Raw genomic sequence first — 27,034 nt, 5'->3', positions numbered from 1 at the left:
TTAAGAGCCTCCACAATGCAACCTGCCCTAGTCATCAGTTGTCAGTGTTTTCCTGTGTAGCTTCCTTTCCTTTAGCTCATCAAACTCTTCACTCTCCTGAACAAGATACATTCTTGTTACCAAGTATAATTCTCAACTCCCCAGGGTCTCTACGTGCCCACAAACTAGATGGCCATGTGGGTTCTACTCTCCCAGAAATGTCCCAACGCTGCCCCTGACCATTCCAGCTCAAAGTAGCTGTTCTTTGATAATGCAGGAGCATGTCACCCTGTTACAAGTCAGCTTCTATGGTGCTTTGCCCCAGCAGGAATTATGTCAGTATGTTTACACATCATTTAACAAATCCAAATTCCTGTGGTGAATGATTGTATTTTGCGTTAGTTTTATATTACTTCCAGTGGCTGGCTGAATGTCTACCTCTAAAAATGAATGAACATGTGCACTTTTCTGAGTGTGGAAACTTCACATACGTTGGGAATGACTTTGGGAATGACTGCAAATTTTAAACTAAAGAGGTAGAACCCAGCCCACATGGAATTTCAGTGCGCAGCAATAAGACATCAGTTTGACTAAGTTAGTTTGTTAGAGAGCACCTCACAGTGTTCACTATTCACAAGTCCTGGGACGTACTATTCCAATTCATCATGTAAAAAATGTGGTATTGGTGTGATGTATTTGGGAAGAACTGCATGTGTGTGTGAAATTTCTTTTAAACAGCAACATTCCATAATCAAAGGGACAAAAACCATAGCTGGACAATGCACCTGTCAATTGTTGGGCCAAGAAAGACATGCAAAAGTCCCTCAAATCTGAAAAGGAGAAAGAAATCACAGTACATAAAGAAAAGCTGAAATTCAACTAATTTGTCCAATGCAAGTCCTACAGGATATTCTTGCCATGGGAACATAGTTAATAAATGTTCCTTTCACCCTCAGGATACTCAAGCACAATACATCCTGGAAAAGTCAATTTACTAATTTTATGAAAGATGCTACAGACTGATAAACTGTAAAAGGATCAAACTGTCTAATCTAGAATGAATGTAATGCAATTAGACTTTCTGATATTGGACTTTATCACTGCTCCTAAGATCTGTGTAATCTTCCCTCAACCTGCACTTCGTGGTGTAATTAAGGTTAAAAATTCTGAAAATTGTATTCCAGAAAGCCATTCATTGCCTACCTTTATTTGTGAAAACTAATCTTCTCCATGGTCATTAATTACTGTGATATACTGAATGGTATATATGCATATATATATATGTATGTGTGTATATATATATGTTCCATTCAATATATACATTTACATGTTATAAAATATGTATTACACATAAATATATTTATATTTATTTACACACTCAACTTTTCATTCCATAAAAGCAACATTTAAGAATTTGGGGTATAGAGTATGTAGTTGTACAAAAAGCCGTCTTTTTCCAGAAAACATTAGGCGATGTCTTTCCTATTTTTCTGTAACTCCTTCTATTCTGGCCAAATGAGCCACTAAGTATTCTAAACATCTGTAATGAAATGTGACTGTTTTCCCCTTTTACACTTTTCATGCTCACAACATACCTGGCACTAGGAAGAAAGTGATTTCTTTTCGGACTTGGACCTAAACGTCAGTATTCATTCGCTTGCCTTAGCCTTCCCAAAGAGCAAAACCACTCCTTTGTCACGTGAAAGAAACATTAGCAAACAAAATTCTAAAGAGAGTTACAATTCCGGAAAATGGAAAAAGAAACTACTTTGAAACAGTGGGAATTTTTCCAAAACATAAAGGAATGAGACTAGCTGGGGGGTGGTGGGAGGTGTTGGCACCAGCCCAATCTGGCCTGGCCACAAGGTCAGCCTTCAGGGGGGATCGGCAACCAGGATCCTCACCACCCACCCGAGCCACCCCCTCCACACTTACCGATCCCTTGACTGCTCATTCCTTCAACAAAAGCGACTCAGCTCAGCTGGGAGCAGCGAAACTGCAGGTGGACCTGCCCCTGGGCAGGGGGAGGGCCTGTGGGGGGTGGGGGCGGCTGGGGTCAGTCTGGGGAACAAAGGAGTCTAACTCGGGTTTCAAGCAGGGACAGGGCAGAGCCTGGGGACTTGGGGACACAGACAGACATTTGACGAGTGATGGTCCATCCTTGCACCCATCAAGACAAGGCTTGTCACTGGCCAAGGCCAGGTCCCCCCCCCAATGTTGGCTGTGTTGGAAGCATAGACACTGGCAGCGGACTCTGAGGGCTTCGCAGGTTTCTTCTGCCGAAAGGGCACCTACGAGTGCTTGAGAGGAGCTGAGGCCTCACGTGCCTGCACACCTGGCTGCCTTGGGGAGTGTGTGAAAGGGCAAGGGGGCCAGGTTCTGGGGGGATTTGGGAGGGGCAGCCCCAGGTTTGCTGATGGACAGAGCATCCTGCCATCTGGCACTCGCCATCTGCCTCTACAAGGACTGGGTCATGCTGCCGCATGCCATCTAACTCTGTTTGGATTCAACTGTGAGCCACTGCAGCCTCTGACCTCCAACATACCCTGAAAGGAGTTCAGGATGGAGGTCAGGAATGAGGCGCTCTGTGCTCTGGGAACACTGGTGGAACAGGCCTTCAGATAGTTAGATGTTTTCATGAGATTTTATGAGCCCAAAACCTTGTGTGTCCTCCAATCTAGAAAAACACTAAATTCATCAACGGTGACAACCGCTCCCCCTGACGAGGAGCTAGCCTCTGCCTGGGTGTGTGCTTGACCGCGCACACAACCCCTCTTCACTGAAATCACATTGAACACTCTGCTCTCCCCTGCCTCCTTCGAACAGCTTCTCACAACTATCTGGGATGTTGTCTCCAGGGCTACAGTCCTCATTTTGACCCCAATAAAACTTAGCCCACAGCTCTCACGTTGTGTGGTTTTATTTTAGTCTACAGTCCCTAAATATACTCAGCTGTGGGGCCATGGGACTCCACAGGCTTTTGGCGCCCAGCCCAGGAGACACCAGAGGAAGGAGGGGTGGGGGACTGGGTGCCCCCCGGAAGGTGTCTCCTGATCAGCAGGATTGGCTCCCTGGAAGTGGATGGTCAGCAATGTGGGCAGGGGGTGAGTTCGGTGGAAGCGGGAGCAGAGGACGCGCAGACTCCGAGGTCTGATGTCCTCACTCTCCGAGGCCCTTCAGTTCCCGCCGAACCCCTGCCCTACCCACCTGCTACCACAGTCCCGACTCCCAGCCCCGTTACCTCTGGCTGGGGCCTGCAGCCTGGCAGGTTTCCAGACAGCACTGGCAGGTCTACATGGCACCAGGCTGATCGCTGCCGGCCACCTCCTGGGAGGAGACCAGGCCAGGCTGCTGGGTGCCCCGCAGGGCTCCTGCTCTGGGCACTAATTAGCTTATCAGTCTCCCAGAGGAGGGGAGGGCAAGGGGTGCTGCCCCCTCTCCTGAGGGGTTCAGCCAGGATCTACCCCTACAGCCTCAAGCCACGAAGGGCACCAAGAGGCCTCTACCCCAGGTCCAGAGAACCAGCCTCTCGGGCTGGCAGCCCAGGAGGCGGGCAGCTGCTGGGCTCAATCAGAACCTGCAGTACAGCAACACAGTCCCCCGGCCTCGGCCTCTACCCTATCCAGTGTCCCCTGTCTCCCTAGGCCCTGGTGACCGGAATCAGGGGAGCACGCACGGACTCCTGACCTCCAGCACATGGACAGGAAGCTTCTCCTTGCCCCCTCCCCCATCTCAACATTAACAGCTCCCTGTGCGTTTTATCATTTAATCTTGGAAATAATCCACACCTCAGCTGTGTAGATATAGAAACTGAGGCTCAGAGAGGTGGTAGGAGTGTCGGACACCACACAGAAAGACAGCAGGAGGGCCAGGATTCCAGTTTTTATCTCTCTGACCACCTCACATCCCCTCCACCCTGCCAAAGCCTCCAATATCTGAGCTGTGAAATCAGAACTGGGAAACAGACCTGAAAGGGACCCTCAAGCAAGGTGGAGGGGGGCCTCCCTAAGGCCCTTTCCACATCAGGACAGAGCCCCATCAACGGAGGCTTCCCAGGTCATTTGCAGAGCTTTCCAGGCTTCCCTGGGCATCAGCCAGGGACTGGCCCCAAGAAAGACATGTGGGTTGTGGTCTCTGACCGGAGGACCCTCACTTGTATCTTACACACACCCTGACCTGGCAAAGGTCAGGGGTCCCTATGCCCTCCTTCTTTCAGTTAGATCTCTAGGACACATCCTCTTATACTCACAACATCTGGAAGTTCTTCCCCAAGTCTGACTGCAATCCTCCCTGCTGCAGGGGACACCTATTACCATCTCTGCAACACAAGCAGCTCCTTCCTTCCTCGGGCACACAGGGACTGCTCCCACATGTGGGAGACCATTTGCTGCCTCTTGTTTGAACTTCAGAAACTTGGAATACCTGGGTCTCAGATCCAGGCCCCCACTCCTGGGCTCAGATCTGAGGGATCTAGGTCAGTGACATCTGCTCTTCCCTACTCCCCAGGTCCAGGGTGACAGAAGGAGCTGAGCCAAGGGCCCCTCCCAGCACCAGAAGTGGGGAGACCCTCCCTGACTGAGTTGAGGGGAGGTTGCAGGGGTCCCCGGACCCCTCAAATCAGAATTCCCAGAGAAGACGCTGTGCCTTCCCCATCAGACCAAGGTTTCCAGGAAGGCCCAGCCACTGCCCACCCGTATGCAGGCCACCAGTTCCTCACCACAGGCTCTTCACACCCCGCTGTGGCCAAAGCCCCCATGTCACCAAACCCCAGGCAAAACCACATGTCCCTTTCGCTCCACTTCTGAGCTCTTCTGCCCTCAGTCAGCACCCTAGGGCCTGACCCTGAGCTGAGACCCGAGTTTCCTCTGCTGCTCCCCATCCCTCGGATCCCTTGGTCGGACCTGAATGCATCAAGCAATCTCCTTCCACACCCACATGACCCTCGTCCACCCACCTAGCTCCCTGAACAGCCGGCCTCCCGATCCCACATCCCCCATGCCAAGTTGTCCTTGAGAGCATGTTAGGCCTGTCACTGCCATGGTAAGCTGCCCCTCTGGTAGCTATCTGAGGCCTGCACTCCCGTTGGCTGCATACCACCCATGGGTCCTCCCACCTCTGCCCAGTTCTCTCACTATGTGATGGCCTTATGCTCCTGCTGGCGTCCTCCTCTGGGAGGGGGCAATGGGAACCTGGTTTGCAAACCCCGCTGTCTTAACCCCAGTAGGGGCAGAGTGCCCAGCCAACATTTGCTATGGGGGGGACAAGTGAGGCCCCGCGGCCAGGCAGCATGGACCCTCTCTGCCCTTCCAAACTGGCCACAACCTCCAAAAACCCGCCCTCCTCCCTCCCTCTCACACCCATAGACCCATCAGCAGCCAGCCTTCCTGTCAAAATGCACCAAGACTCCCATGGCTGTTTTCCATTCCGTGGCCACCACCCTGGTGGGACCCACTGCCGGCCTCCGCCCTGCCTGCTTCTGCCTGTTCCCAGCACAGGGCCATCAGTGGAAATATGCCAGGACACATTCCCTGCTCAAAACCTTCCTGCTGCTCCCTCCTTATTCAGAGAAAATGTCATGCTGCTCTCAGGGATCCCACAGGCCCCAGGGACTGGCCAATCTTCCCTGACCCTCCCCCACTTCCCCCCTAGAGTACACCCATCCAGCCACACTCAGACGGGGAACCCCACCCCCCTGCAATCCCGCCCTCGGAGACCTGACTCATTCTGACTTCAGCCCCTGTGCGGGGCCACAGCCTTATCCTGGTGTTCCAGGTGAGGTCGCTAAGAGAAAGCAGCCTGGCTTCTGTCACCAGCTGCCAGAGGAGAGTAGCCTGGCCCACACCGAGCTCAGAACGCCCCCCCCCAGGGGACCTCCGCTGGGGCCCTGGTGTGTCAGAGCCTGGGAGGAGGCTCAGCCTGTGGCTCCCCTGCTGCTCTGCTCCCTGCATTACTCCCTGCTGGTCCAGCCCAGCCCCAGGAGGGGAAACTGGACAGCCAAGGCCACTGCTGGCCACTCAGGGCCGAAGTGTCTCCCCTGTGAAGTAGGCACACATCTTGACCCCACGTGCTGCTCAGGGAGACCACAGTATACAGGGCTCAGCACAGGGCCTGGCACGCTCATGGGAGATCAAGGGACAGTAACACAGACTGTGCATGCAGAGTGCAGCCTACCTGCCTGCCCACTGAGCCTGGGCATTCAGGATGCCTCCTGTAGGACCATGAAGCAGGTCTTAGTATAGGACTGTGTGCATCAGGGTCCCCTGGGGTTTCATGGGCTAACTCACACTGGAGTGGGAAGGCATCATATGTGTCCTCCCACACAGCACAAAGAAGCCAGGGTGGGTGCAGCTGTTCCCACTGAGGCAACAGGGAGTGGGCAACGTGTCTCTGTAGGCAGGGGCTTCTAGGAGAGCCTCAAAACTCCTCCGCTGGGCCTTTGGGCTCCCAAAACCACCCATTCCAGATACAAGCCCTGCTAAATCACGCTTCACGTGTCCAGAGTGCCAACCTCCCACCTCTGCCTATCGACTTCCAACCCACAGACCAGGCTTGTGCTGGGTTGCCTCCTCCAGGGAACCCACCTGGAGAAGCTGGGAGTTCCTGAGCACTGCACCTGGCTCCTCCAACAGCTCCTACCCGGCTGCTGGGCTGGGGCTCCCTGCCTGGGGCCCACCTCCCGCAGCAGCTGGAGCTCATCAGGGCTCTCAGGTCTCCCGGCAGCTCAGACAGCCCCGCCCCCACACACGACAGCTGGGATGGAGTCGCTCGGGGCTCAGAACACAGGCGCCCTCTCCTACCTTCAGGCCTTCATCTTGGCCGTTCCCTCTGAGCACATCCCCTCCTGTCCCCTGGCTGACTCAGCTTTATCCTTGAGGGCTCTCCCGAGGCCCTGCCATCTACTGGAAGCCTCCTCAATCTCCCACTCTGTGCCCAGCTCCCCTCTGACCACTAGCCTGTGAGAAACCCCTCCCCGGGCAGGCCCATGTCTGCTTCCCCAGATCAGCGCCATGTCCTCTCTGTTCAGGGTCTGTCAGCAATGCTTGCGACCTGAGGGGATCTTGGGGTGTGGAGATCTCCCTGACTTCCTCTTGCTGAGTGAGCTGCTGGGTGAGAGCCAGAGCATGCACCCTCAGGCCTGTGTCCCTCACCATGGTGGGCGGGCTCTTCAGGCACTGAAAACATCTAAGACTCACTTAGCATCCACAGGTCTGTGACCAGGGCCTCGAAAGCTTCTCACGTAGCTCAGGATGCCCATCTCCTGGCTCCCACCTGGGGCCGGCCATGCTCTGAGTCAGAGCTTCCAGCCGCAGGCCTGCTCCAAGGCTGGAAACCTGGCCATCCTCGGGGTCTCATGGCTCTTCACCTGACCCACCCCACCCACCTGGGCAGGGACACAAAGGCCCAGGAGAGCCTGCCAGGCACAACAAGATCCCTGCAGAAGAGGGGACCCTGAGCTCCAAAGCCCTGCAAGAAAGTGGTCTGCACTGGGGGAGCCAGGGTCCCGACAACCCCAGGATACCTGCTGACTCCACCCAGCTAAGAGGCCTGCACCCCTACCTGAGCCCTTTTCCCCTCACTCAGACCTTCCCCCGGTGCACATCTGGCCTACCTCTGTCTGGCCAGCCACTTACTCATGCCAGCTGTGGGGCCAGCCCCTTGACACCCACACCCCATCATGCTACTAACACTGGCGCAACTCAACCTCAAGTCGATAGGTCACTCACTCAGCAAGTGCATCCCTGGCCTGCCTGGTCAGGCTCCGTGCTGGGTGCTGGGCACCTGCACGGGTGCCAGTAGACCCCAGACCTCCCCACCCCTGCCAGCTCAGCTCTGTCTCCTCCAAGACACCTTCCCAGCCTGCTTCCCAGACTGCGTGGCCCCATGAGCTCTCCCCTCTGCCCTCCCACCCAGCCCCCTCACCTACTCGGTCTCATTAACGGCCCAAGGTGTGTCCTGGTTCTCAGGAGAGGGGTTTCATATTGTAACAAAGGAGAACAAACCGGACTCCGAATCAGGGCTACTCCTTCAGTTTTAACCACTGTGCCCTGTTTCCAGGCTTAGCCTTGCTTGCTCTTCACCTTTTGGGAAACAATGTTGCCTTTAGCCTGAAATAGACAGGAGAGCCTATTCTTAGAGCTCTGACCTTTAAGGATGTCAGCACTTCTGCACTTACAGAGAGATGGCAAGTTGCAAAATGGAGAATCTGTCTTTTGTTGGAGATTTAAGGGAACACCAGGGCCTGACCCACATGGAGGGCTGCAAGAACAAAGCATTCCTACAGTAAGAAGTTCGCAACGACGAATCCCACCCACTCGCTCACTTTTTTTTTTTTTTTGGTATAAAAGTAGCCTGTATTCTGACTGGAGAAGGATGGTTCTCCAGGACACTGGTAGGGCCATCCTCTCGGTCTGCTAGCTTTCCAGATAAAGTCACTATTCCTTGCCCCAACACCTCGTCTCCTGATTCACCGGCTGTCATGCAGCAAGCAGAACAAGTTTGGACTCTGTAACAATTTCCCCCGAACCGCTGAGACAATTCTGAACACCACCTTAACTGCCACCACAGCCTCCACTCTCACGGCTCTCACTGAAACCACAACCAGCGCCATAACCACCACCACCACCACCACCATTATCACTGCCTGCGCCCCACAGCCACCCTGCACACCCCCAAGCAGGGCAGGCATCCTCCCAGAGCGGCCCTGCGCTGTTCCCCAGCCTGTCCAGCAGATCCCGTAAGCTCAGGGCTGTCCACACTCATTGCCTACACTGACTGTCAGGCCCCACCTCTGACACTCAAGTCACTTGTGAACACCCCACTCATAGGACTGCACGCCCCCGCGACTGACACAAGGGCCCCATAGGGGCCAGAAAACACAGGGACCAGACGCAGCCAGAGGTAGCCCCACAGGAGACTCCTGTGCCCTGAACTCCACCCGGGAAAGCTCCCCACACCCAGATGCCACCTGCCCCTGCCAAACCAGTGTATCCCGACCCTCATGCACATGTCTATGCTGGTCTCACCACACAGGACCCCGCCCCAGCCCCCAGCCCCCAGGGCCACCACTGGCCCACCAGCAGCCAACACTGCCCTTCAGCCAGCACGGGACAAATTGGGCTGGGAACTGGCCGCCTCTGACAGTGAGCTGGACACCATTCCGAATGCCCCCCTTGGCCTGCCCCCTCACTGCACTCTCCGAGGAAACCAGGGACAGGGATGGGGCAAGGCTGTTAGAAGGACCAGGACATGCACTTGGGTGAGGACCCCAGGGAGGGGGCTCGGCCTGGGTCCTGAGTGTCTCCCAGGACAGCTCCATCCGACAGGGCCGAGGTCTGCCCGGGCACGGAGGGAGCACAGACTGGCATGACCCACGCGGCCACCCTGGGCCTGTCACTGGCACTCCGTGCCCCAGTCTCCTCAGCCAGGCGGCTCTAAAGGTGCCTGGAGTGGGGTCAAGTTTTGACAAAGGACCAAAACTGTGTGGGAAGGTCACGTCCTCCACCAGCCAGTCCCAGTGTCTGCTCTGCCAGCTCAGTGAGGGTGCCAAGTGACCACTAATTAGGGAAACCCCAACCCAACGGGACAGAAGGCACTTAAAGGACTTCTCAGAGTTACAGCTGCCGTGCACGTCGACCCAGGAGAACAAGACACAGTGGGTATGGAACTGTCTTTCCTGGAGCCCACGTGGGACTAGCGTCAGGCAGAGCACCTCCTGAACACTAGCACAGCAGGAGGAGCACCGTGGAGGGTGCCTGGCTCAGGCCTGGCCTGTACGACGTCCCTACACTGGGCCTCACCTCCACTACTTGCAAGTGATGGCACAGCAGGTGATTTCGCAGGATCTTGCCAGCTCTCACTCTTGTGCTCTTTGTAACTCTGGGTTATTCTTTTTTAAAATGGAAACTGCAAAACCCATGCAGCCACCATGAGTGAAAGACCCAGCGAGCTGTCCGATCAGAACCACAGGACTGAACTCCCTGGATGTGCTCCTGGCCCTCCTTAACCCCGGCACCAGTCCATCCTCCTGGGCCCATCTTCCACCCATCCACCCAAACATCTGAGAATTCTGCAAAGATCCCCTTTCCCTCCCTAATGGCCCTGCTCCCAAGGCCCTCACTGCCATCGGCCAGGCTGGTGTAGGGGTGTTGTGGGGATGGGGACATGAGCCCTGTTGGGAGAAGTCTCCTCATGTGTACATGTTGAGCACGTGTCCAAGTGTGTGTGTACAACTGGGAGTGAGGCAGGCTGAAGGTCTGTGCTGTGGGGGGAAACCTCTGACTCAGACTTTCCAAGACAAGCATGTCACATGGCTGACAGTTGCACGTGGCCGGAAGAGGGGGCGGCCCTCTAAGCACATAACACGTGCATACGTACACACGAATGCGCACAAGGGACTCCAGATGAGACACGGGGTCAGGGCTCAATGCATGACCAGTGGCCAGGACCAGGGCTCAGTCTGAGTCTGGAATCTAGGCTCCATCAGAACAGGGACAGAGTCATGAATCACAGTCATGGATCAAAGGATCAACTACAGCTCAGATGATGGTCACATCACTGATGGCTCTGACCTGCCAGTGGCCCCCTGAACACACAGAATTCTGCAGGCATCTGAGAACCTTTCTCATCCAAACACACATAAACACAGGCCCATGACAGCACAGACCCAGTCCCTGGGCTCACTGGTAGAAGCAGACCTGGGGCCCTCTCCCTGGTCCCCACTTCAGGAAACACTTGGCTTCTGTGAGCCCGTTTATGTGAGGAGTGGCCCCACTTGGGCATGGAAGGAGGTTCTGCCCAGCACAGAGCGGAGCAAAGGGGGAAGAGTGGGGGAGGGGCAGGGACAGCGCCCTCCCTCCCATTCCCAGCCCATCCCTGGCCTTTGGCCCCAGGGTGTTCAGTTCTGGATCAGATACCACAATCCTCATCCTGAGCTGGATGAAGGTCCTTTCCAAGCCTCAGCTTCCCCAGACATAACAAGCACAGTTAGCTGGGCTTCTAGGGCCATGCCCAGGACTGAACAGGGAGCTTGTGGGCAAGATGTGTTTTGGGGCACCTTCCCGCTGGCCTCAGAGCCCTGGGCCCAGGCACAGAGACCCTAACAGTCTCATCCACTCAGAGGTGATCAGGGGTGGGCAGTGGGTGGGCCCTCCACACCTGAGAAGGAGGCGACGGCCAGTGATCAGCACCGCAAGGACCTGGATGCAGCTGACTCCCCATCACCTCTCTGCCCCCATCCACAAGCAGGCAGACTCTTGTCCCGAGGATGGGAGGCTAAGGCTCCCAGAGGGTGGAATCTACCCCAGGTCACATAGCCCTGGGGACTGAGAACTTGACACTCACTGGGCTGCCCATACAGCTCACAGCCTGCTGCCCTGGGGGCCAAGGGGCTGGGTCCACATCTCTGGAAAGCAATTTACCACCAAGATCCTGAAACTGTCCAAGGGACTCAACGCCTAGGGAACAATCAGAAATTCGAGCAGAGCTGTCCAAGCGAGGCTGCTGGGCCACTGGGTGAACGGTCACCCCCAGGGCACTGCAGGCAGCCTTCTAACAGCCCCTGGGGAGGGTTTCTGGGCTGTGGGGAGGGGCTTGTGCCGACATCAGGGGCTAGGTTAAACGGACCTGTAGCCGCAGTGTAACCGCCCACAATGGCCAGCCTGGGCCCTATGAGCATGTGGGCCCTTTTTCTTTTTTCCTTTTTTGATACTCCACTTTAAACAATGAGCTTGCGCCACTTGCAAAACCCAAAGAAAAGCAGTCGACAGTAACCAAAGCCAGAGAGCCAGTTTCCCAAGGCTCTGGGGTCCACCCCTGCTCTCCCCCAGCCCCAGCCCCTGTCCTCACCATCCCAAACCCACAGTTGGAAAGGACAGTGGACTCTGCCATATGGCCCTGGACACTCCCACCACAGGGCCTTTGCACTGCCTGTTCCTTCTGCCAAAATGCTTGTCCCCAGACACCTGGTACACAGTGCTGTCAGATCTCTGCTCACGCACCACCCCAGAGAGGCTTCCATGAACCTGCCCTGAAAGGGACCTCACCCCACCTGCCACTTGGTACACTAACTCCACTTCCTGGCCTGTGCCATGACCTGACAGTTTCAGAGGGATCTAAATGTTCCCGCCTTCCTGTCTCTCCTCAGTGGGGATCAGAGGAGGCTGAGGTCTTGAGTGATTACTGACCACTGATAAGGCAGTCCTCCTAGAGCAGTGCCTTGTCAGTGGTCAGTAATCACTGAAGACCAGATGGGTGGGTGGATGGATGGACGAATTGCGGGGCTGGATGGGTGGATGAGTCAGTGAGTGGGTGGATAGGCAGGTGTGTGGATAGCCAAGAGAGTGAACGGATAGAAGGTGGGTGGGTGGATACCTGAGTGGGTGGATAGATGGACAGGTGGATGGAGGATGGTCACATCCCTCCCCGACAGCTTCCATAGTTGCTGACACACAGCCCTACAAACTGGCCCCACGCCCCTTGCAGCCTCCCCCCCAAGCCTGGCACCCATCCATCCTCCTCTCCGGTTGCCTACTCGTCCTGGCCTCACATTCCTCCTGTACCCTCTTAACTTCCACACCTTTGCTCAAAGTGTGTTTCTGCCTAAAGAGCTTCCTCCTGTTCTCTGCCACAAAACATGTCCTCCTCGAGGGTCAGCCACTGTGGGAGCCTCCCTGACACACCTCCGTCACTGCACCATGCCCAGCACTAGGGACGTGCCACACGTACCCTCTGGCCCACAAACTGCCCTGGGGACTGGTGGAACCAGGGATGAGAGAGGCGGGTGGAGATAATGTCATGCAGCTCATACCACACCCACCCCAATGGACACCAAACCTCTTCAGTGGGAGGCCCAGCCACCACCAGGCGCATCTGGCAAATCAGGACCCGGTCACTAAGTTCTTTTTCACCCTGTCTCCACAAATTCTGACCCTGCTAGCCTCTGGATGCCGCCCCCATTATTGGGCTATTGCACAAACGCTTCCCTGTTACTACACAGCCACCCACCTGTCTCTTTGCTTCCATATGGCTGGAAGGACACCTGGCTCAGGGCACCCATGCAGGGCCCTGTGACTCTAAACTGCAGCCTGATCAGTTCAGCCCATTGCCCTGTCCACTGGGTTCCCGCTGCTACAGCAGCTGGCGCGGGCTGTCATTACTGCCTGACAAGGACTGGGCCCAGGGCCCCAGGAGCCCCATGTCTGCTTCCCATCTGATCACTCGGGGCCTCACCCTGCTGCCCTAGTCCTTGGCAGTGCTCCTGCAAAGCTACACCGCCTGCCTGGAACTGGGCCACTGGGTGGGACGACAGCCATACCCCTCTGGACCCCCAACTGTGGACTTTCTTCGGAGGACTGGAAAGCCAGCTGGGTGCGACCCTGCCGCCTCAGAGCCTGACCTGGGCAAGGAGACCGTGCAGGACAGACGCAGTGGGGGAGTCACTGGCCCCTGAAACTGAAGGCTGCGCCCTCCCCCTGCTAGGTTGACTTCCCCCAGGCCAGAGGCCCCAAGGACATAAAGCAAAGGTGAACTCACAGGTCAGTCTTGGCCCACAGACTACAGGTCTGGTTGGTGGTGTCCTGGGAAACAGGGGGAGCCTGTTAGGCCACCTGCCCACCCCACGAGCCTCACCCAATCATCACTGCAGGACCCACCCTGTGCCAAGTACTCTGCCTACCCAGCTCTTGCAGAGACACAGTTGGAGTAGGAAGAACTAAGACCCAGTTCAGGGAAGGGACTGGCCCAGGCCAAGCCCCACTGTGTGGTCTTGGGCGGCTCCTGCCCCCTCTCTCAGCCGGGATGGGGAACAGGGGCTGAAGCCCAGTTCCAGATGCCCTGGTGGCCAGTCTAGCATACGGATGATCTGGGAGGCCACCTCCCCAGGCAGTCTACACTGAGCCTCTGCCAGGTGCTCCTAGGCCTAGAAGATCGAAGGGGTGGGTGCTATCACTTGCAGGTACAAAGGACATCCCATGCCCAGAAAGACCTTGGCAGCCCTCAGTCATGGCTGTGGCTGACTTACGTCCACAGGATGTGCCACTGGGGACACAGGGTTTTGTCAGAGGACAGAGAGCAGAGGAGGGCCATGGAGAGATGGGCTGGGCTGGGTAGGAGACCCCTGGCCCGGCCTCACCATTATCTGGATGTTTGGGTAGTCCATTAAGACACAGCAGATGTAGCAGGGGGCTCCCAGTAGGCGATTCCCTCTTCATCCAGCTCACAGCGTCACAGGATGAGGCCTGCGGAGACGGCGGGTCAGCTCTGTCTCCCAATTTTCAGGTGGCTGCCCACCTCCAGCACAGGAGTCGTACCCATCACTCCCAGGAACAAGCCCCTCCAGCTGGAACCCTCAGCGCCAGAAGCAGACACTTGCCCGGGGCCACATTCCAAATGAGCCAGCCCAGGGTACAGGCCTCTCTAGATTTCTTTTTATTCACAGCATTTCTCAGCAGATGCACCAGGTCCTGCGACCTGGCAAGAACCAACCCTTCAGGGACACACCTGCGTGGGAGCAGAGACCTTTCTTATCCAGAGCCCTGGGGAAAGCAAACAGCCAGGCAGATCCTGCTCAGCTCCAGCCATGAGGACAGGGGACCCAATGGCCTGGGTGTGCCACAGCAGACGCCGGGCAGCCTAGGGGCTGACTGAAGTCCGGTGTCCACTACCTTAAACACGGGCACAGCCTGTGACCCAGAACTTACTCCCAAGGAATCAGGCACAGTTGTGCGCACACACAGCAGGGATGACCCTAGGGGACTGCCACAACCCTGTTACCCAAAGAGAAGCCACAGGGCAGGACACCTGCTTCACCACATGGTGCAGAAAGAAGGAAAATATGGTCGTGCACGCAGACAAAAGGCCAGACAAGTCACACCATCCCGCGACCTGGGTTTTCTTCACTTTACTTCCTTGGATTTGCAATACGCTACCCAAACACGTATTGTTTTATAAACAAAACACGGCGGGGGGGGCGGCAACCACAGCTGGGAACACACAGCCCCCACTGGGGGGAGGGGCCCTGGGGGGGACAGAGACCCACAATGCACTTGGTTTACAGGAAGAAAACAGAGGCTCAGAGAGGGTCACTACCTAAATGTTGCACAGCAAACACACAACTCCAAACCCGTGTGCACTCTTCAAGTAAGAGCGGCAGAGGAAATCAACCCTTTGACATGCCAAGCACCTTCTGGGAGCCCACTCTGCCTTTTTTCCACATCCCCCATCATTCCACAGGGCAGCACGGGGATTAAGACCACCACGTTCACAGCCAACTTTCCACTTAGTGGTCCTGCAAGCCCACAGCTGGTGTTAACTTCTCTGTGCCTCAGTTTCGGATGTATCAATGGGTGGCTCCGTGGGGCATCACACTAAAGGGTTTCATGCAGGCACTGGCTCCTGCTGAACTCTCAGGACACGATGGTCCTGAGCCCCCGTCCCCACCCACCTGTACAGCCCCAGCTTCAGGGCACAGGCTGCCTAGGCGTGGTCTTGACCGTGGGTCCTGCGCTCAAAGCTCCTGGGACTGGCATCTCAAGGACAGGAGTACCCCACGATACCCACCCCTCAGTCCTCACCTGTGGCATTGTGAGGACACCAGACTGAGGCCACCCTTCTGGCCAGGACCTCCTTCCAGAGCACAGCACCGAAGCTGTCCTCGTCACAGATCTCACAGGGCTCTGCCAGGGGGCCAGGGACATGAGTGGGGGTGGGTACAGGAAGAGGGGTGGAGAACTGGCAGCAGGGCCAGGAAGGCCAAGGCCCCTACAGGAAATCCACCGTCACAAGGGGGAGTCATTTCCCAGGACAGCTGAGCCCCAAGCCCACCCAGTCTCTCAGGATGCCCCTCTCCAGAGTCCAGCTATAGAGTGGGGGACCCTCACTGGGACATCGCTGGGTGCTGCATTGCTGGTGCTCATCTTGGGGACTCTGGCTGGCTGCTCCCCCAAAGAAGGGCCCCAAGCAGGCACGCGCCCACTGCTGTGTGCCACTACCACGTGACACTGCGTTTGCACCCCCCGACGCCCAGGCTGCCACTTCCCATCCACTGCTGATGCCATCAAGCACAAAGGACCAGCAATGGGGACAAGGAAGGTACAGGTACATGAGCCACAGGGATGCAGACACAGGGAAGAAGGGGCAGAAAGCCATGAGAAGAAACTGAGACCCCAAGAGTGGGGGCCAAGTTCACCTCGATACAGGATAAAACAAATGCCTCACACACACTCGTCCCCTCACCATCACCCCACTGCCCCCGGCATCCCCAGAGACACTGCAGTGTCCCACAATCAGGCCCCACGGGGTCTAGACCCCCCCTCGTGGTTCATGTCCACCAGGTCGCCCACCCACAGGTCCCTCGACACGGCCCTGACCTGGGCACTGCTGCAGGAAACAGTCTCAAGTTTCCATGCAGTGGCCCTGGCACTTGGTGCCCCTGTACTAAGACCCATTGCACTCTCGTGTGCCCTGCTGCCACCCAGGAAGCAACTGGCAGAGCACAGGCTCCATCTTGTCTTTCAGAGGATGATCCCTCCCAAGCAGGGATCTAGGACACAGCATCCTGGTGGTCAGAAGGAGAGTGTGGGCCTAGACTGAATTAGTAATGGGGTGTGACGCAGAGGCCGGCCGGACAGGGAAGGGCAGAGATGCCAGGGAAGTTGGGGTCCGGTCCCCACCCAATTTCCCCCTGGAGGCCTTTGATGCCTTCCAGTTCTGTCTACAGGCAGCTGGGGCAGAGTCTGCACTGGCTTTGCATCCAGGTCCGCAGTGTAGAGACTAGAAACAGAGCTGGAGCCCCAGCTAGGTCTAAAAAGCGAATGAACGAATGAACAAAAGACACCCCCACCCATCCCAGCACTGCCTTACAGAACAGGGGCCCCGCGATGGGGTTGAGGATGGTGCTCGGGCTCTTTCCTGGGCACAGGTCCTCACGCCCTGCTGCCCTCTCCCCATGGTCCTTGGTCCAGATTCCTCTGAGCCTCAGTCTCCTCCTCATGCCACTCCTCCCCAGCCATGACCCGTGAGCTCTTTCTCCCATGCCCCCCAGGGACAGCACGAGTGATCAAGTCTCACAGCTGCTGGCTGAGCACCAGGCTGAGCCTCCCCCACACCCAGCAGACTAGCTGCTGAGGGCCTCCAGGCCCCTCCGGCCACCCTCCTTCAGCCCTCTCCAGGGTCTTCTCCATCCTGGCCCTGTTCCCCCAGCAGTCATGACCTCATGCCCCCAAAGACCTGAGCCCCTTAGTAGCCCCAGTGCCACGGAGGACACAATGAGGGACAGCCCCTAGACACTGGGGAGCCATTGAGGAGTGAGAAGTGGAGAGGCCTCACATCCGGGGCCAGCACTCCAGGCCATGCTGATGGGCTCAGGAGGAGGCTGCTTCACCCAGGCTTTCTGTCCAAAGGCCACACTTGAGGTTTCTAGGTCACTCCCTCTGCGAGGGATCCTGGTGCCACCATCCTATTCATATTCATTCTCAGGGTCACCCTGGGGCCCCCTCCCTCCCCGCAAAGCAGGGTCAGGGCGATCTCAACAAGGGCACGCAGCCTGACAAAGCACCTACTGTGGGCCAGGTTGAGGCCGGGCCGGGCACCCTGCATGTACTGACATGGCACCCACGTACCAGGAACCAAGGAGATGGCACTGCCAAGGCCCAGCTCTGAGACCCACGAGAGATCTGGGCCACTGCCCCTCACCACCTACTCCCCCGGGGCTGGAGCAGGGGAGCCGGGCTGCCTGAAGGCAGGTCACATGTAGCCCGGCAAGACGGTCCCTGATGCCTCTTGGAGCCAGGCTTCTCTGTGGCCCCGGGGAGCAGATCCATCTCCTGGGGTGAGAATGAGGACGGCGCAGATCCCAGAGGGTGGGCTCTGGAGCCGAAGGGCCATGTTCATCGCTGTGGGCCCGTGAAGTACATCCCACCACGGCCTCAAACCCCTCATCTGAGGATGGACTGATGCCTGAAATGGTGGGAGATGACAGGTGTGGGCACGTTGCTGGGATCAGAGTTGATCCCAGGGAACCCACTTTATTGATGGGCAGCAGGTTCAGTGTCCAGGTGCTCTGTTCTGGGGAGGGCGGCTAGAGACGTGCAGAGTCCCCTCCCAGCGGTCCCCGTGCCTGTGTTGGGAACTGACCATCAAGGGGGGCCTGATGAATGAACCGGACGCTAGAAAGGGACACCCCTAACTCCCCCAATTTGGAAGGCGGGGCTCCTTCTCCCTGCTGAGTGATGTGGCAACTGAGAATTTCACACCCCCCACGCCCTAGCAGAAACTTCTCCTCTCACAGAGCCCACCCTCCCATGGGTCCCACTTTCCCCTGAACCCAGAGGCAGAGCCCCTCTGCCAGACAAGGGATGGGTAGGAGGGGTGGCTGCAACCTTACGGGAGTGGGCGTGCACCGTGCTTGACCCCTGAGCTCCCAGCTGTGCAGCAGAGGCCAAGGGAGGACTTGCCAGGGAGGGCCGCAGGGCAGGGGCAGGTCTGAGTTCTGCATGAATCCTGACAATGCAGGGGCCGAGGGACCTGGTTTTGAGCCACATCCTGGGTATGGGCACAATGCCTTATGATCCCACAAGGGAGACCTCTCTGCTCTCATTGTTCAGATGGGAAGACATGAGCCTGCCCACCTAAAGCGACGCCCTGCTTCCCCAATTGGGGAGGAGGTTGAGTTGGACTGGGCCCCACAATCTTCAAGGAAGATTGCTCCCCCCAAGGTTGGCTCTCTGGGTATAAACCTGGGCAAGGGAGTCCTGACTACCCCCTGCGCCTGCTCTGTGCTGGTAACCTCAGTACACAGAAGCCTTGAGTCTCAGTCCACCCAGGAACCAAACGTTCACCCACCTACAGCAGAGACACCTGAGGCTCAAAGAGGAAGGTCTGCCCTGGAGATGGTGTGGAGGCCCAAGTCTCAGAAGACAGGTGAAACCAGGGTCTCAAGGATACTGCACAAACAGGACTTCACTCTGAACTGGGAATGTTGTGGAAAGACCCTGGGGGCCAGGGTGGAGGAGATGGGAAGCAGACCAGAGCCCGGGGGAAGGCAGGGAGCCCCAGGAATGCCTCCATGCCCTCGGCACAGGGCAGGGGAGCAGCTCTGAAGATATGACAGCCGAGGCTGCCCAGAGGGGCCTTCATCACTACCACTTTGCTCGGATGACCTCAACAGCCCCATGACCACACCCATTTGGCAGATGCAGACAGAGACACCAAGTTATCCACCAGGCTGACAAGGAGAGGAGCTGGGATCAAATCCAGGATCAGATTCCAAGTGCTCCGCTCGCTGGCCCCAGACTAAGCCTGCCTGCCAAAACCGACCACAGGGCCCCCCGCCTGGCACTCTATACCTCAGTGGGCTCCCCTGCTGAGCCATCCCATCCCATCCCATCACACTGAGACAAAAGCACAGAGGCCTGGGGTCCAGGAGACAGGACTGGTAGCAGGGCCAGGGTGGGCACGTTCTGCCCATCCCCCTTTGCTGCCCCGGCCCAGGTGTCAAGTGGAAGCCTGACTGACGTGGAAACTGGCAGTGGGTGGGAAAGACAGGATGCCCCTTAGTTTCCCTGGCAACTGCTGCAGAACTGAGTCTTTCAGGATAAATTCAAGTTAGGCCTCAGCTGCTGAAACACCCATTATTTCAAGGCTGGTTACCTTGGTGACCCAGGTGGTGAGGAGGGGGTGGAGAGGCCAGGCAGGGGGCCACCGGCTCAGAGGACAGGCTGACCCTCAGACCTAGACATGACCCTGGTCACACACTGAGCCTTGAATTTCATCACAGACTGACCTCGGATCCTGACACAGGGTGCCTGGCCCTTATCACAGACGAGCCCTGTTCCTGGTCCCAGACCGCCACCTGAGCTTGGCCGCGCAACCACCACGGAGGGACACTCAGCAAGTGGTGACTGCTACTTCTGTTATCATTGCTGTACCTGTAACGTGTGTCCCACTCACAGCTGACACCTAACGAATGTCATTCAGACTAACGTAACCGCAATGGGGGATTGTTCGCAAGGACTCCTGGGGTCCACAGTGCTCGGCAGAGGCTCTCAGGACCCCCTTTGCTGGGTGGCCACAGGGCTCCTGGGCTGGGTGGGCTGTGAGGGGGCAGCAGAGGAGTGGGCAAGGCTGGGGGGTGGGCTGCCCCTCCAGGCCCAGAAGGAAGCAGCCATTCTCCCCCGGCTCAACGCCCCCTCTGTCTGGAAGCCTCACTTTCATCTCATTACCTGATAAATTGAGCAAATTAACAGCAGCCAGGCAGCCTTGGCCACCCAGGAGACAGGGCACATGGTCAGGGGGCTCCCAGCCTCCTTCCCACCCTGGCGCCCCAGCCTGCAGGCTATGGCCTCTCTGGCCCACGGGGCCTCAGTCGGCCGGGATGAGGGCCCTGGGAGAGGCCCGCATCCTGCTAGGCCTTCCTGCTTCCTGGGCAGAGCTCTCCCCAGCCCAGCAGGTGAGGCAGCAGAGGCAGAGGGTCAGCCCCTGTCCATTCCTGCCCTGTCCTCGCCCACCAGGCCGGTTCCCCAGGCATCCAGGGCGTGCTCCACTACCTGTAAAGTTAGGGTGTGTCCTGGGGCATGGAGTTCCTCCTCAGCCCAGTACATGGATGTGCAAATGAGGACCACAGGGGACAGGACAGCTCTCTGAATTCCCCCACCCAGTCCCCAGTCCCCAGTCCCCTCCACCCTAGCCCCCATGGGTCCTGACTTGGGCCATCTGTCCAGAGGCAGGCAAACGCAGAGAAGACTACCATGAGAGGGAGAGGGACACAGAGCTAAGAGGCCAGGAGAGCAGCTGCAGAGGTGCAGCCAGGCAGGGACAGAGGTGGAGGACAGGGGACAGTTGCTCAGGCCCAACAAACACTTCCCAGCCAGATGCGTGATGTAGCCATGTGGCATTTTGACAGGACAGAGGCACAAGGCTAAAAACAGGCCACGTGTTGGCCTGGGCCTCCTGCTCGCTCGCAGCTGCGCTGGGGATGGAGGGACACATGTGACCCAGCCTCCCCTAACCAGTGTGAGGGGTGAAGCTCCCTGGCACAGGCTCAGCCAGCAAGATTTGGGGCAAGCATCTTCCTGTCTCATCTGTGTGTCTTCTGAATGAATGACTGCTGGACCTCTCTGGTCTGCATGCCACCCCACCCTGACACACATGTGTACACACATACACCCCACTCCCAGCAGAGTGCTGAGCAGGAGACACCCCAGGCGGGACCACCAGGTGACAAGAGCTGGTTCTGCCCTTTGTCTCCCCCTTGCAAGCTGTGCAACCCTGGCTGCTGCCTTCACTTCTCTATATCTCATTCCACTACGAAAGTATTAATCCAGGCCTCCTGTGTGCCAGGTTTCATCAGCCAGCAAGGCAAACTCCTCTGACCTATTTGGGAGGGGCGTACATTGTGGCAGGACAGAGAAAAAGGACACAGGAATTATCCAGTGTTCACAGGTGATGCCATGTGGGATGGGAAAAAGACATGGGGTGCGGTGACAGCGTGGCTCAGGCTGCTGCCACTTCAAGCAGCATGGTCAGGGGGTCAGGATGGCCAGGGCACGAGCAACCTGAGGGAACGGACCCTGTAGGTGTGTGGGTAACAGTGTTAAACCCCAGGGAATAGCCTGTGCAAAGGCCCTGTGCTGGCGGCTGCCTCTCTGAGGAGCCATCCCTGGGCTGCTGGGGGGTGTAAACTGGTTGACAGGCGGTGCTTCCTGCACAAGGAGACACTTAGACGCGGCTGTGGTCACCACCACCAAGGTGATGTTTACTCCCAAGGTCTCAGAGCATCAAGGCCTTCAGAGGCCCGGGCACGCACATGGGGGTCTGAACTTCCCCTGGGCCCAGGTGACCGTGTCCTGTCCTGCAGCCAAGCTCCCCGCTTCACAACATGGCAGCCCCAGCCCACAGTCCCTGTGAGCTGTCTTCCCCCAAGGCCACCAGCCCTGCCACATAGCCTCGACACACGCTTTGTCACAAATGCTGCAATCAGCCTTCACACACACGCATGGTGAACACGAGTACCTCCCACCCTCACACACATGCACAGAAGAACGCAGTGCACACACGCACATACTGACATGCTGGAAGGGGCAGGCGTGACCACGTGCACACACGTGCCCCATGCACTGCACACATTTACACACACACCCCATGTGCACACACCACCTGGGGGAAGGAGAGGATCTGCCCCAGCCAAGGTAGCAGTGACCTCTGTCTTGCCCAGCCCGAAGATCTGCCCTCAGGCCTCCCACCCCAGCACTGGGGGCCCTGATGCACGGATGCAAGGTCGGGATTGTCTGATGTTCCCTGGATGCCTCACTGCACCCTCGTCCCAGGGCTCTGGCCACCTCTTCGCTCATCTCCTGACCCTCTCCAGCAACTCGCTGCTTCAACACGTTTCTAATCTGGGGTCCTCAGCCTGGATGCCATCAATAGAAACAGGTCCAGGATAACAGGCTTCCTTTGTAACCCCATTTAGCTTATTTTGTGCCTCCCACAACATCCTGAGCTTCCTGCAAATGGGGGATCCCCTCCAAGTGTCTGCACGGCTCCCAACCTGCCCTGCTGCCACGGAGGCCCGTCCGGGGTCCCAGTCCACTGATCATGCCCTCCTGCACAGGTTCCCCTCCCTCTCACCAATGACACCTAACTGCTAAGAAGGTGGACTGTGCCCCAGCCCATACCTGCTAGGACCCACCCAGCGCATGAGTACGCCCGCCTTTCCCTCTGACGGCCATAGGGCTTGCCCGCACTTCTTCCAAAATCTTGAACACAGACCCCCCTGACCAACTCAGGGCGGCTCCAGATGACACACAGCCCCGACACCAGGGACCCCCACAACCCACACCTGACACCCGCTGCTTCTGTTTGGGTGTTAGCGCCTCCTCCCTCCCCCGCCGTGGAAGGCAACACCAGGACACAAAGGACTTCCCTTGTGCCTCTTCACTGCTCCTCTTCCCTGGCACCAGAACACCTCCCAGGAGCTGGGTAACTAGCAGTAGGATAAGGATTTGTGCAGCCACAACACATGCAACCCCCAAACTGCATCTCCTGACCACACATCCCGACCGCCGAATCGCCTCATTTTTCCCTCCCATGTCCCAAGAAGCCCCTGCAGACCCTGCCACAGGCCACAGCAGCCTGCTGGCCCATCAGAATCGTCCTACCTGCAAAACAGGAGGGACCTTCCCCCAGCCAGGAATGAAAAACTCCCTCATTCTGGGAAAAATCAGACTCATCCTTCCCTGAACACTCGGCAAGCCCCTCCCAGTGTGCTGCCACCACACCCGGCCTGGGGGCCAAAGACAAGCACCCTAGGTCCCTATTCTCACAGTGCAACTTGCTTCCCTGAGGGAGCCCTCAGGGACGGGTGGCCAGGGCAGGCCTGAAGAGGACACCCTCTCCCCCCTGCCCTCTGCCCAGAGGGCTGTCCCCTAAGTGTCTCCCCACTGGTGACTCACCTGGAGCACATCCCCGTCCCATCCTGGGTCAGGCTGGTGAGGCAGTGCTCAGAACCACCAGCCACCTCGCTGGGGTTATGGTTGCCTATGACCAGGTAGTCAACGGAGCTCTTGCTGGGGTGGGAGGGGCCCACCCTGGGACCCAGGGTCATCGTCCGGCAGCAGCTGCTGTCCCTTCATCTGCAAAAACTGCTTGCTGGCCTACAGGAAGGCCAGGGGCCCCAAGGGGTCACAGAGCCTCAGCACCTCATCACAGCTCTCCAGGCCCAGGTAGCTGGGCGTGGACTCCAGGAAGGATTCCAACTGGTAGATGCGGATGCTGACAGGGCTGCTGCAGGTGGGCACCTTGGCCACCTTCACATACAGCCTGTAGCGGCATGGGTCCGGGTTGCACAGGGTCCAGGTGCAGTGAGAGGTGTTGGCAGGGAACTCCACGGCCGCCAAGAAGAATCTGAAGAACTTGCCCTGAACCAGCATGGGGCACGGCCCTGCCCCAGGATGTATGTCCAGCCCCGAGGCCACACATGACTGATGACCCAGCAGCAGCAGCAGCAGCAGTGGATCAAAAATTCATAGGGCACACAAGGCAGCGGCCTGGCCCCTCATCCTACCTGGAGAGGCTGCCAGGATTTTGCTGGCTGGGCAGGCAGGCGTAGGCCAGGCCTTGACATGCCCAGGTCCGGTGGCGAGTACGGCCAAGCTGGGCTAGGGACAGATAGAAGGGCTCTGAGCAGAGGCAGGAAGAGGAGAGGGCTTCAGAAGACCAAGGAGGCAACAACGGCTCCTAACATCTGGGGATGGGGCGGCAGCCTGGGGTTGCCAGCAGCGGCTGGAAGAGAAACCAGGAGAGGACTGTCAGCCCTGTGGGGAGGCTGAGACTCGAGCATGCTGGGGGCTGTGCCCACCCTGAGCTTGGGGCCCTCATACAGGCCTCGGATCTGCTCTCAAGCACCTGCTCTATGCACCTGTCTCTCACTTCCCAGTGTGTTCACCTGTAGGGGCAGGAGGGCAGGAAGCCAGGGTCCCGGGCACATCCTCTCCCACCTAGGCCTGGGTGGGAGTACTGGGCAGTCCCTGCCAGGGCCACAGGTCACATGGTCCTCAGCTGTGCCCATCTGGACAAACTGGCATGGGCCCTCTGCCCTGGGCCTGCCTGAAATCCCCATGGTCACCATGGAGGTCATTCCCATTCTGGGTCTCTGTGGCCTCTCTGAACTTACCCCTCCCCAACCCCATATTTCAGGGAAGGATCTGTAAACCCAGCCAGAGGGGATGCAGGACAGGGGGACAGAGGAGAAAGGTCATTCCAGCCATCCCATAGCCTCCCTGTAGCCTGACTCTCTGAACCTCAGCCCATGTGGCTGCAGACTCCCCTCCCATCTCTGCTTCCTCACATAATAATTGACCTACTCTTTGGGGGATGAAAGTGTGGTCAGATCCCAGGTCTCTGGCTGTGACTTTGACATCCAACTGCCTCCTCTTGGCCCCCACCCATCCTGTTGCCTGTCACAGATCCCATCAGGTGTCCCCAGCAGACTCCCACCTGTGCTACTGACAAGAAGCTCCCCTCCTCCTATACCCACCACCCAGATTCTCCTGCAGCCACTAGGTCCAGGCTTCTGCCTGGACTGACCCCTGCATCCTGCCTTGGCTAGGTCGGCAAGGTTGCCCTCCCTCCATTTCATGGTGAGGAAACCGAGGCTCAGACAAGGTCACAGTCAGGAGGCAGGAGTACCCACACCTGAAACCCCAAGATTGACCCTAATCTCGTGACCCTGGGGTCACCTGCCCTGTAAATGTAATGTAAAATGGCTCCAGCTTGTTTTACAACAGAAAAACCTGTGTGGTTTATTCACCGTCAGCAGGTGGGGAATAAAAACAAGGTGAGACAAAAACAGGAATTAGGAGGAGTCTCTATTCCAAAAAATAGTAACCTAGAAAATAATAAGCTAAAGACAAAAAGTAACAAGATATGGCTCCTGTAAGATTGAAATTTAGGTAGCAGAAATTTCAAAAATACAATCTGTAAGGAAAATTATTGAAGCAAAAGAAAATGAAGCAAGAACAATCAAAGCTTTAGGCTGGAAAGGACTAAGAGGTTTTACATTCCATTATCACCACTTCATAGTTGTGTAATATTTGGCCAACTGTTTATTTCATCTTAGATTCCTTGCAGAAAAATAGAAATGAAAACGCCTCATTTGAAAAGTTATGAAGGTTTGTTAAGTTTCCCTTTTCCTTTTACTCTATCTTGACATCTAGTCATTCGAGATGGAAACTTGAGTGGTATTACAACATTAAAGTTATTAAAAACTTTATTGAAAAGCAGATCTCACATACACACATTATCTTTGGGGATCTCAGAAAAACTAATCCTAATTTGACATAAGACACTCACTGACAAATCATGTAGACCTACAGTTTGGCGGACCAACAACAGATTTGTAAGATGTCTCCAGTGCCTTTACATTGAATGAAAAAGAGCCAACGAGAGCTAAAACTCCATCAGTGAAGTGTGGTGCAGGAGAAACCACTTGAACTGAGAACTGATTTTACTTTTCTGTGTAAGAAGAGACAAATCATACGCTTCCCATGGCCCTTATTCCCTCATTACTTCATAATAATGTTTAGCATTCAACAAAATACTGCGTGAGAAAGTGATCTGTGAGCTTCCCCGTGCTCTGCTCATTACTGCAGCGCTATTTGTTGCCTTTTGTCAGGACTGTGTTACGGATACTGGATAATATTCCACTTAATTTTTATCGTGAACTTGTAAAGTAAATGTTATTATACATACAAACAAAACAACCTGAGGCACAGGATGATTACACTGTATTTCCATAGTAACACAGCTAACCAGTTGTGTAGCCAGGATGGAGCCTATCTGGCTAATTGCAAAACCAGTATTCTTGCCCAAAATGCTGTTTTGTTCCTGAGACAAAACTTGTTATTCTATCATTCAATATTTAGTATCTGTTGATAAATAATACGTAATTTTTATTCATAAGAGATAGATATGTTGAATCCTAGGTCTCGTTGAGAACAGATTCACATGATCTCATTATTTATCCCTGACTGACCTCTCACTGTCCTCTCCAGTTCTGACTGGCAGGTGCTAATAGAATAATTTGTTTCAGAGGGCTCTCATATTGTAATAGTGTATTTTTATCTTATGTATGGTCCTTAGAGAATTCAAAAAACTTTCACAAGGGACTTGACAAGTGGGTGATTTTAAAACAATTGTATTGCCTTATGAAAAGAAAAACAACCTGCTCTTGTTTACTCATATTCATGTGCTGAACTATTTAATCCTTGTGTAAACGGGGGTGGATGCAAAAGTTCTAGAAACAACAGTAAAATATAAATGGAACATAAGCACTCCACTGGGAGGAATTCACCGTGCTGACAAAGAAGAGCTGTACTTTTCATAAAGATGATCTCCTGAAGTAGGCAGTGTGTGCCAATGGAAAAGGCTAAAAGATGCTCCGTGGGGAATATGTTCTCCATTTATTTCATTCATGCAAAGCCCTTTATAACTAAAAAAAAAAAAAAGCTCCTTATTCTATTTTTATCTAACAGCATCCACTCAGTAAGCTGAAAGTTTACTTTGT

At 56.1% G+C, this 27,034-nt stretch overlaps 1 protein-coding gene across 10 annotated transcripts in view; it reads right to left on the bottom strand.

Annotated features, from left to right (window-relative positions):
* Nucleotides 1-27,034, bottom strand: part of LOC140688970 (ankyrin repeat domain-containing protein 26-like) — a 179,179-nt gene that overhangs the window by 113,541 nt on the left and 38,604 nt on the right. For 8 of the 10 annotated variants that reach the window (XM_072948950.1, XM_072948960.1, XM_072948955.1 and 5 more), the window contains one exon: nt 24,035-24,252. The exons of 1 other annotated variant lie outside the window; for it this stretch is intronic. The gene's annotated coding sequence lies outside the window, so the exon portion shown is untranslated. Of the gene's footprint in view, nt 1-23,423; nt 23,971-24,034; nt 24,253-27,034 lie in introns of those variants that run through there. One more of the 10 variants, XM_072948954.1, reaches the window with a different exon arrangement.

This window comes from Vicugna pacos, chromosome 24 (assembly GCF_048564905.1).
Source record: "Vicugna pacos chromosome 24, VicPac4, whole genome shotgun sequence".
NCBI lineage: Eukaryota > Metazoa > Chordata > Mammalia > Artiodactyla > Camelidae > Vicugna > Vicugna pacos.
Note: the sequence above shows the minus strand (reverse complement) of the source record. Positions and strands in the feature narration are given on the sequence as shown.